This window comes from Dasypus novemcinctus, chromosome 12 (assembly GCF_030445035.2).
Source record: "Dasypus novemcinctus isolate mDasNov1 chromosome 12, mDasNov1.1.hap2, whole genome shotgun sequence".
Lineage (NCBI taxonomy): Eukaryota > Metazoa > Chordata > Mammalia > Cingulata > Dasypodidae > Dasypus > Dasypus novemcinctus.
Genome location: NC_080684.1, coordinates 51135122 through 51145616, shown reverse-complemented (window position 1 = coordinate 51145616; position 10495 = coordinate 51135122). Strand labels below are relative to the sequence as shown.

Genomic DNA, 10495 nt, shown 5'->3' with positions numbered 1-10495 from the left:
TGTGAGGAACCACCAGTGTCTAGCACAGCAGCCATAATTTTACCTTCCCACCAGTAATGAACGTTACTATTTCTCTGCATGCCCTCCAACACTTATTATTTCCCATTGTTTAATAGCAGCCTTTTTAATGGGTGTGAAATGGTATGTCATTGTAGTTTTGATTTGCATTTCCCTGATGGCTAATGATATTGAGTGTCTTTTCATGTGCTTTCTGGCCCTTTGTATAACTTCTTTGGAGAGATGTCTATTTGACTTTTTGCCCATTTTTAAATTAGGTTTGTTTGTCATTTTGTTAAGTTGAAGGATTTCTTCCTATATTCTGGATATTAAAGGTTTATCAGATATATGGTTTCCAAATATTTTCTCCCATTTTGTAGGCTGTCTTTTTACTTTCATTGTCAAGTACTTCGAGGTACAAAACTTTTTATTTTTGATGAGGTCCCATTTATCTATTTTTTTCTTTCATTGCTTGTGCTTTGGTTTTAAAGAGTAAGAAACCATTGCCTAACACGAGATTGAAGGTGCTTCCATACATTTTCTCTAGAAGTTTGATAGTTCTGGTTCTTATATTTATGTCTTTGATCCATATTCAGTTGATTTTTGTATAAGATGTGAGATAGGGATCCTCCTATTTTTTTGCAAGAGAAGATTCAGTCCAAGCACCATTGGTTAAAGAAAGAATTATTTTCCAATTGATTGGTCTTTGCCACCTTGTCAAAAATCTGTTGGCCATAAATGTAAGCTTTGATTTCTGAGCTCTCAATATGATTCCACTAGACTATATGTCTGCTCTTGTGCTAGTACCATGCTGTTTTGATTACTGTGGCTTTGTAATATGTTTTAAGATCAGGAAGAATGAGTCCTCCATATTTATTCCTCTTTTTCAAGATGGCTTTAATGACTTTGACTGTTGGGGGTCCTTTAACCTCCCTGATAAATTTAATGATTGGCTTTTGTTTTTCTGCAAAGAGGCCTCTTGGAATTTTTTTTTTTTTAATTTTTATAATTTTTCCTCTTTTTTTTTTAAACCTTTTATTTTATTTTATTTTTTTATCCCCTCCCCTTGTGACTTTTTTTAAAAGACTTTTATTTGTTTATTTAATCCCCCCCCTCCCCTGGTTGTCTGTTCTCTTTGTCTATTTGCTGTGTCTTGTTTCTTTGTCTGCTTCTATTGTCATCAGCGGCACAGGAAGTGTGGGTGGCACCATTACTGGGCAGGCTGCACTTTCTCTCGCGCTGGGTGGCTCTCCTTATGGGCGCACTCCTTGCGCGTGGGGCTCCCCTACGCGGGGGACACCCCTGCATGGCACGGCACTCCCTGCGCGCATCAGCACTGCGCGTGGGCCAGCTTCACACGGGTCAAGGAGGCCTGGGGTTTGAACCGCGGACCTTCCATGTGGTAGACGGATGCCCTAACCACTGGGCCAAGTCCGTTTCCCTATTTTCCTTATCCTAGTCAATATTTTAACAGAGTTTTCTTACAAGCATAACTTCACAAACAAGGACCTTATTTAGCACTTTTGCCTATATGGGACATTATATTTGTTAACCTTTCCTTGCACAAATAGCTCAAAATGATTTCCCTCCATTTTAGTCTGCAAGATGCCCTGTTGTAAAGCTGACAACTTTGGCTGAGCATCTCCAGGCATAAGAGGCTGAGGAGGTGTTGTCAGGGGAAAGTGACTTTCTAAAGCCAGTTAATGAAGGAGTTGAAGGTAAAACAACTTTAGATTGAGTATCAAAACAGATTTAGAAATAATCCAAGTGGGCCAAATAGTAACAGGGAGCAAAACACCTTGTACACATAAAATTTTAAACTCTTTTTCCTACTCCTTCCTAATCTCCTAATTCTAAACTTCCTGTTGCTGGGAATTATGAGCAATATTTTTCTATAATCTCTAAGATTTCTAAAAATGAGACTCATCGGCCTCAGCTCCTCCTGCCTTGAGGAGTTGTTTGAGGAGACAGACATATGGGCAATATTTTGTTGAACTGTCTCTGTTTCTCATCGTAACCCCGCTAGAATACCCAAGAGTGTCCTTACTCACCGAGGACTTGGAAGGCTTTCTAAACCACTCAGGGCTCTGTGCCATGACAATACCTTTAATTTAGCTTGAGGCTCTTCTTTCCTTCCAGTCCCTGTTCAGATGCCAGTTGCTGAGACCAGCTCAGCAATAGGTCTGCATGAAGGGAAGGCAATGCAGAACTGAAGAAATAAAAGGACAGAAAGAAAGGCACAAGAGAGGAAACAAAGATGGGACCAGGGGGCTTCATAGCTTTTGAAACTCTTGTTTCCACATTGTATTTATTTGAAAACTAACAAGCAGCTGTTTGCTACAGGAAGCAACTTGCAACATCTTCTACAATAGCAGGAAGCAACTTGCAACATCTCCAATAAGGTAATTTACAATAACAGGAAGCAGCTTGCAGCATCTTCTAAATAGCAGGAAGCAACATCTACAATAAGGTAATTTACAATAGCAGGAAGCAACTTGCAACATCTTCTACAATAACAGGAAGTAACTTGCAACATCTTCTACAATAACAGGAAGCAACAAATAGGTAAGCCAGTTTCCCACAACAGTGATTCAGGATTAAGCTGCCAATGTCTTGGAATTTGAACCGGTAACCACACTCCTTGTCACTGGGAGGCTAACAAGATGGTTTCATTTTGCAGCATCCAGCTACTAGAAGACACAAAAGTTCTGAGAGAACAATTACAGCATTGAAAACTTTTATCTGATACATTCATTGTACCAGTCACAAAAACCAAAGGATCCCTAACACATGCCATCAAAAACTTTCTCTCCTTTTCCCAATTTTACTTAATTAGAGTCATTATGATATCCTTCATGCACTAAAATAGGTTGTAAAGCCAAAAGCCACTTACATAAGTTGTGTTGAGTGACATTAACAGAATCATCCCAAGGTTGAGGGATATATTTTCCCAAATTAAGCCATTTTATTTTATCACTCCTGGCTGATATATTTTCCATAGTTATTCAAAAATGTATTTTTGAAGCAGTAGTAATGGTGATAGTATTATTGGTACCAATGTTCCAAGAGATATTCAGTCTGATTGATATCTGAGCTCCCACAGGGGCCCAATCCCATACTATTCCATAGGAATCTTTAAGAGACTGAACTGCATTAATACCATGAAAATAAAACCAATCATTGACTGTGGACTTTTGAAATGACTTACAAGAATAATTAAGCCAACTGAAATTAGTAAATGGTACAGATAAGTAATGACAAATAACGTAGTACCTTCAATAATAATTAAACTTCTATTATGGGGCATGAAGCAAGAGGAAAGGCTGACACACAAAGGACGATTTATGAAAGGAAATGTAGCATTTTTAAAAGTTGGCCCTTCCTCTTTGGGATGTAACAGTAAATGATGACCAGTAGGTCCTGGAAAACTCAAAGAATCATTAAGATATACAGCATAAGAAGTATCTTCCCATGTAAGAGCTTCCAATAAGGGAGGATTTGGAATGCAAGCCCAATATGTATAATTTTCATTTGTACTTACTTTATGCAGAGCAGTCACAAGTCTTAATGTGACGAGAAGGTATCCAACACTCTTCTCCATCTTCTGTAACAACAAGAGCATACCCCTGACCCCACACTTTTACCATAACAGGGTGCCATGTATTATCTAAAAGCTTTTTATAATATATCGGTTGTTGAAGATTTTTATAATGTCCTGATTTTCCTTCCCAGAACCATTCAGCTGCTGATGTATGAGTGTTAGCCTGAATGTTAAGAATGTTCAGAGTGCAAAGGGCTTTGCTTAATATAACTGCTGGCCAAAAATCATTAATTAGACCCATCTCTATTATGCCTATGGGGGATGTTCCTTCATTTCCCCCTTTTTAATTTAAGATTTTATATAAATAGGTTTTTAAAATACCATTAGTTCTTTCTATGATAGCTTGTCCTTGGGGATTATAGGGGATTCCAGTACTATGTTGGATATTCCATGCTTTACAGAAATTAGAAAATGATTTACTAGCATATGCAGGGCCATTGTCAGTTTTAATCTTATTTGGCATGCCCATAATAGCCATAGTGGCAAGACAATGATGAATAACATGTTTTGCAGTTTTTCTTGTCATAGCAGAAGTCCAAGTAAATCCACTACATGTATCTACAGTTACATGGATGTATGCTAATCTGCCAAAAGGAGGAAAATGAGTAACATCCATTTGCTGTAACTGACCACTACTTAAACCTCGTGGATTAACAACTTCATTTAATGAGGGATGGGTATATTGATTACATTGAGAACATTGACAGGTTATATTTTGATTGTTCTGCAGTGAGTGAAGGAAAGCGTGCCTTTAAGCCTTTATCAGTTGTGTGCATCATATGATAAAAATGAAGTCCATCTTGTAAAACATTTCCAATGAAAGAATCTATAATATTAGTGGTTCAGGGAGAGTAGAATGTGATTGGATATGTGTAATATAAATGGGTTGTGACCGAATATGAATAAGATTTTGTAATTTAGCCAAAAGTAAATCAATCTCCATACTTTCAGAAATATAAGCAGTATAGCAAACATAGGCAAAGTCAGCTACTATATTAACAGGTTCATGTACATCAGAAAGTAATTGACTAACAGCTGACACCTCTGCTTTTTGGGGTGAGGTTTGTTTTGTATCTTAACAATATTACAATCTCTATTAACATGAGAAAATATTGTACTTTATTAATTACAACAGAGGGTATAGTTTTATTCTACCCAACCAAAAACATTTAAGAATTTGATAGAGCAGTAGGGACCTTGCAGCCTGGTCTAATTGTTTGCCTATTTTAGGGTTTTAAGATAGAATATTATTATTTCTGATGTTTCCTTTAATAAAGTCCATTGTTAGGTTTTCCACAGATAGGGAAGCGTAGGTTTCCTTGACTTGTCTAAGAAGGTACTAAAGAAAGTTTTAGCTAGTTTTAAAACAAAGTGATGGTGACACAGTTGGATATTAATTTCTTGCAACAAATTAGTAGTAGTTGGGATTGCTGCATACTACAGTGTTGTTACTTTAATTGATGAAAAGAGGTTGTTTCTGTGACACATGCCTTTTTATAATAACTAAAACCATAATTAACCATACTGTACTTTTGTTTAATATTTTGCTGAAATATTGGTAAATTTATACACTCTTAAGTATTCATATGAAACTTTTACTCATACAATTTTAATTAACAGAGGGTTAAAAAATTGTGTTAATTTTATAACACTTTAAACACCTTCCAATTAACTTATAGCATATTAAATGAACTCAACTATTTTATTACTTTAATTTTTCTTTCAAGGTAAAAGAACAAATCTCTTGTAACCAGTTTGAAATAAAAAGCTACTTTTCAGGATTTGATTTTGAGAAAGTAGGTTTGAACATTAAGTTCCTTTAAACATGATAAGATTTGTTTCTTCTTAAAAAAAAAAAACCAAGGAAATGATAAGGTTAAACTACAAAAAGCTATTTTGATAAAACAGACTTTTTTTTTGCATACTGATTATTCAGGAGAAAAAGTCTTTATAAACTTTTACTAGAACAGACTAATGATTTGTGAAACTTTGTCACATTAACAGAAAGAGGAAAATTTTAATTTTGCGCCAATATACTATTTGATACTAAAGCTTTTAAAACTTTATAGACAGACCAATCAAATCTTACTCAACTTTAACCATAAAAACTCCTTTTCCATGAACCTTCTGCACTTTTAGTATTCATTCAGGTTTGTCCCACAATTTACTCTTTCTTAATAACCAATCATTTTATTTTAGGACAAAATTATTTTCTGTTTCTTTAATAATAAAAACATATTTTATACATTCTATCTATATAAGTTACCAAAACAATTTTGGAAACTGTTTGCAAGCAAACTTCTTACAGCATACAATTATCATTAACACTACACAAATTTGTAAGATTAATGATTCAGTTTGGTTATATGCAAATATAACTTTTCTTTATAACAAATACCTAGTAACCTGCAATACTAAAAACAGTATTTTAGAAACAAGTTGACAGGGGAGGCTGACTGCCAACAAGTTTCCCTGTTATAAAATTACCTTTTGTAATTACTATTAATTTGGGTTTTGTTTAATAATACCTTTGGAATCAGCCAATTCCAAACATTTTGAACGATGCTTCCACAAACTTCTTATAATTATTTATAACCATATCAAGTATAATTATATTATCCTAAGACAAATTTTACCTTTACAGAACATATTCCCTCACCCGCAGTTATCATCATACCCTCTCTAACTTACCACATGCATTGAAGTCCCATCCTGCATATGTTCTTCCTGATTTTATGAAAACCAGCTGTCTTATTTTAGGACAAAACACACTTTTTTGAACAGACTTATCAAATTTTAGTCAGCACTTCTACAAATTTTTACCTTTTAAAATATTATTTAAGTTTTACATCCTTTATTTTGTGAAGAAAAATAAACTATTCATTTCAATTTAGGCAAGAACCATTTTTTTTGAAGAGACAGTAATTTCATTAATTAAGACTTAGAATTTTTATCACTGTAGAGATCTTATTAACATTTAAACTTATGTATTAATATAAATGCTTATTTAATTTTAGGCCATTTGAATAGAGCTCTTTTAGAAATTTTTATTTATCAATTCATATTACCATCTGGAGGTATCAAAATATACACTGACAATGAACAAACAGACAAACACAAAAACAATTACAACACACCAACAGAAACATAAAGTTCACAATTTGACTCATAATTCTTACCCTTTTGGTTTAGTTGTTTTTAAGCTCTCCATCATTTTACATCTGAGATTTTACTGCTTTTAACATTTCTTTTGGAATTCATGTTGCCTGTAACATGCAAACTTGTTCTTGAAAACACTTTTATTAGTTATCAGCAACCAGTTAAGATAACTTGAGCAGCATAAATGTAGTTAAGCTTTTTATTTAGCAGTTTAGACAGACTGTTAACTCACATTTTTTGGATTACTACTCTTTAAGACTACACTGAAACTTGAAGTTTAGGAGTAAGCTATTGATTCAAAACAGAAAATTCCTTTTAACACCTTGATAAAAATTTTGTACTAATTTTAAAAATTTGACTAAATAGGCCCAATCAGAATCAGCATGGAAACAAAACAGAACACTAATATTTTCATGTTTTTCTCCTTTTCCAGTGCCTTAATTCTATTAACCCCCACTAGTCCACAGCTACATTATCATGTAGACAGCAGGGGTTTTGCAGAGCTGCCACCAGAATAATTTCCTTATCTTAGCTAACACTTTAACAGAGAGTTTTCTTACAAGCCTGATTTCACTAACAAGGACTTTATTTAGCACTTTTGCCTATGCGAGATGTTGTACTTATTTCAGAGGTTCATAGGCTCCTGTGCCTGTAAGCACATCCAAGGTAATAGCGATATTGTGAGCCTGATTACATTTAGCCAGAGCCCTGCATTCTTTAAACCAACCACTTCTCCGTAACAAACAGAGACCTCCCATCAAGCTAGCTTTAGCTAAAACCACCCAATCCTTGGGACAAAGAGGATTTTGGCTTACTGATTCTACTAAGGAGAAAGTGAATGGGGTAGTGGGCCCATATGTGCTAAAAGCAGATTTCAATTCTTTTATGACTTTAAAATTGATAGGTTCATGGTTAAATTGCACCCAGCCCTGGGGGTGTTGTGCATCAGGTGGTTGCTGGGTAACTGTAATAGGAAAAGCATTCATTAATTTAGCTGCAGCAAGATCACCCTCTCAGGCCACTTGAGAAATTCCCTTCATAAGCCCTGTTTGTCCTTGGGCAAGATCTACTCTAACAGAATAACCTGGAGGAGTATTCATATCCTATCGAAGTAATGCAGCAAAATATTCTTTTGGAGGAGTGGTTGGCCATTTTTCCTCCTCCTTGTTATTATCTAATGCAAAAATCCCATAATTATTAGTAGGTTTTGGTTCATCCGCTCTCTGTCTTTCCTCAGGTTTGCAAGATTTACATCGTGCCTGAACATATCTGCAATGAAGAAATAAAACAAGGAGGATCAGAAGCATTGAGCAATTTATTTCCCTCATCAGATGGAGTATCTGAAGAAGAATTAGACTCAGAATCAGAAGTAATATCAGAATCAGTATTCTGAGTCTCACTTTGTAATGGTTGCAAAGCTAATGTAATCGAGTTTGTTAATGACCAGACGTTTAAAGGAATAACATGTCTATCTTGATACACTCTTAGTAGAGTTTTTAAAAGCAACCAAGCATACTCATTCCATTGTGACTGAAAATTCCCCATTACCCTGAGGCTATGGGGGACAGCCCGTCTGTCTTACCAGTTCATCTGGAAATTCCCGGACTTCCCCGTCATTCAGGTCCCTGTTCAGGCACCACTTGTAGGAGAACCTGAATGAACATGGTGGTTAAAAGACACAACACAACGGGGTTCAGGGGACCATCATCTCTAAAGAAAGGAGGCAATTTTTCTTTATTAAACTGTCCTTTTATATCTCTTGCTGACCTACTTAATAAAATCTCCTTTTCCAGCTCTGGCAATGATTGTCACTCCCTTTTCCTCTCCTTCCTGCTCTTGGACATGGGACAGGAACTAGGAGAATGCTGAGTTCCCCTTAATCTCAAGTACACCTGCTTTCATTTTCTGCATCATCGTTCTCCATGCCCTTTCCCCAGATAATAACTGTGCCTTAACCAAGGCCACAACATCTCACATTAACTCAGACCAACAGAATATCTCAGCCTACATGTAGGATCATGTGTTAAAAACTGCTTTTTGACCTTGAATAACAGGGGGAAATGGCAAAGACAAATGAGTTTATATGGCTAAAAACTTCATAAAAGGGTCAGGAGATGATCAGAGGGGTCGCTCTTATGCATGCCTCAGCAGGACCCCAGAGACAGTCAAAGTAGATACAACCCCAGGTACTGGTTCTCCTGAGGGCTATGGAGACCCACAGGTACTGTGGTCATGGCAAATGGCTCTGGAATTCTATGCCGTGTCACTTGGCCCTACTTTGGAATTTGTGTTCCTGAGTGTGATGGAAATGAACTCAATGTGACCTTTCTACAAAAGCCTCTTTATCATTTTTACTGAACCATGCCATTTTCACTACTGTAGCTTTGAAGTATGTTTTCAAGTCAGTTGGTGTGATTCCTCCAATTTCATTTTTCTTTTTCAATATGTCTTTGGCTACTTGGGGCCTCTTTCCTTTCCAAATAAATTTCATAGTTAGTTTTTCTAGTCCATTTAAAAATGCTGTGTTGAACTTTATTGGGATTGCATTGAATCTGTAGAACAGTTTTGGTAGGATAGACATCTTAATAATATTTAGTCTTCCTATCCATGAACAGGGAATATTCTTCCATTTATTTAGGTCTTCTTTGATTTCCTTGAACAATGTTGTGCAGTTTTCTGTCTTTTACATCTTTAGTTACATTTATTCCTGGGTATTTTATTTTTTTACTATTGTAAATGGTATTTGTTTCTTGATTTCCTCCTCAGATTGCTCATTGTTGGTATACAGAAATGCTACAGATGTTTGTGCATTGAACTTATAACCTGAGACTTTACTGAACTCATTTATAAGTTCTAGAAGCTTTGTTGTAGACTTCTCAGGGCTTTCTATGTATAGGATCATGTCATTCACAAATAGTGATATTTTGACTTTTTCCTTTCCAATTTGGATGCCTTTTATATCTGGTTCTTGTCTCAGTCCTCGAGCAAGTACTTCTAACACAACGTTAAACAGAAGGGGTGATAGTGGGCATCCTTGTCTTGTTCCTGATCTTAGAGGGAAAGATTTTAGGATTTCACCATTGTAAATGATGTTAGCTGGGGTTTTTCATATGTACCCTTTATCATGTCCAGAAATTTTCCTTCTATTCCTATCTTTTTCAGTGTTTTTATCAAGAAACAGGGCTGTATTTTGTGAAATGCTTTTTCTGCATCTATAGATAAGATCATGTGATTTTTTTCCTTCAATCTATTTATGTGGTGTATTACATTAATTGATTTTCTTATGTTGAACCATCTTTGCATACCAGGAGTGAATCCCACTTGGTCATGGTGTATAATTCATTTAATGTGTTGTCGAATACAATTAGCAAGTATTTTGTTGAGGATTTTTGCATCTAGGTTCATTAGAGAGATTGGTCTGTAATTTTCCTTTCTTGTGGTGTCTTTGTTTGGCTTTGGTATTAGGGTAATGTCGGCATCATAGAATGAGTTAGGCAATGTTCCTTTGTTTCAATTTTTTGGAAGAGTTTAAGCAAGATTGGTGTTAGTTCTTTCTGGAATGTCAGGTAGAATTCACCTGTGAAGCCATCTTGCCCAGGGCTCTTCTTAGTTGGGAAGTTTTTAATGACTGATTCTATCTCTTTACTTGTGATTGGTTTGTTGAGATCATCAATTTCTCTTTTGTCCATGTGGGCTGCTTATGTGTTTCTAGGAATTTGTCCATTTCCTCTAAATTGT

At 35.6% G+C, this 10495-nt stretch overlaps 1 long non-coding RNA gene across 1 annotated transcript; it reads left to right on the top strand.

The window, feature by feature from the left end:
• Positions 1-2352: 2352 nt before the first annotated feature.
• On the top strand, positions 2353-8559 carry LOC131280615 (uncharacterized). The gene is made up of 2 exons (XR_009188279.1): positions 2353-2562; positions 7995-8559. It is a non-coding gene; the product is annotated as an uncharacterized lncRNA (long non-coding RNA).
• Positions 8560-10495: the final 1936 nt, after the last annotated feature.